Raw genomic sequence first — 1,034 nt, forward strand, 5'->3', positions numbered from 1 at the left:
CAGCACAGAGCTGTTCAAGCTCAAAAATGCCTATGAGGAGTCCCTGGAGCACCTGGAGACCTTCAAGAGAGAGAACAAGAACCTTCAGGGTAGGTTGGGACCCATAGAGGTTGGGGAGGGTCTGCAGTGGCAATGTCCCCATATGCCACCTAGTTGTCCAAAAGGAATCGTCACAAAAAGGCATACCCCACCAGTGGGTCCCAGCAACCCCTATTGAGTCCCCATCCCCCTCCCACAGAGGAGATCTCGGACCTGACTGAGCAGCTGGGATCCAGTGGAAAGAGCATTCATGAGCTGGAGAAAATCCGCAAGCAACTGGAGGCAGAGAAGCTAGAGTTACAATCGGCCCTGGAGGAGGCTGAGGTGTGTGTGTGTGTAGGGGACAGGGTGAAGTTGGGGGGAGTTGAGCTCTGGACCGTGGGCTCTGTTCTCCTCTCCCTTTTGGCTGTTTTGTTCACTCTTCCATGCCCAGAGCCTAGACACACGTATCTGTGGGATAAATGAGCAAACAGGTTATTACGCTGCCTTCAAACAGACATTTTACATAACATATCTTAGACAGTTATTCCCATTTCAATTTACCTTCCATTTTCTACTTCTGCCTCCTTCTTCTTGTTTTTCACATTCTGTGCCTGATTGCCTCCGTTTCCCTGGCAACACCATTCTCCTGACTTTCCTCTTTGTCTTCATAGCTTGCTCTCCCCTGTGAAGGCCTGAATTACCCTCTCTGAAGCTTGTTTTTATTTTCCTTTTAAATTTTTATTTCTTCTCCCTCCTTCATCTTCTTTTGTTGACCACTTACACTCCTGAACTCACTTTGTATCCATGACATGTGGGTTCAAAGTGAATTATGGGCAGATACCTGCTTGTGCCTTTGGTTCCTGACTGTCTGCCTTGGTCTCTCTCTCTCCAACTCCCTACCAGGCCTCCCTGGAGCACGAGGAGGGCAAGATTCTCCGGGCCCAGCTGGAGTTCAACCAGATCAAAGCAGAGATTGAGAGGAAGCTGTCAGAGAAGGATGAGGAGATGGAGCA

At 49.3% G+C, this 1,034-nt stretch overlaps 1 pseudogene; it reads left to right on the plus strand.

Annotated features, from left to right (window-relative positions):
* The window catches only part of LOC102813980, a 38,905-nt pseudogene that overhangs the window by 30,159 nt on the left and 7,712 nt on the right, over positions 1 to 1,034 (plus strand).

This window comes from Chrysochloris asiatica, unplaced genomic scaffold (genome assembly GCF_000296735.1).
Source record: "Chrysochloris asiatica unplaced genomic scaffold, ChrAsi1.0 scaffold00017, whole genome shotgun sequence".
Classification (NCBI taxonomy): domain Eukaryota; kingdom Metazoa; phylum Chordata; class Mammalia; order Afrosoricida; family Chrysochloridae; genus Chrysochloris; species Chrysochloris asiatica.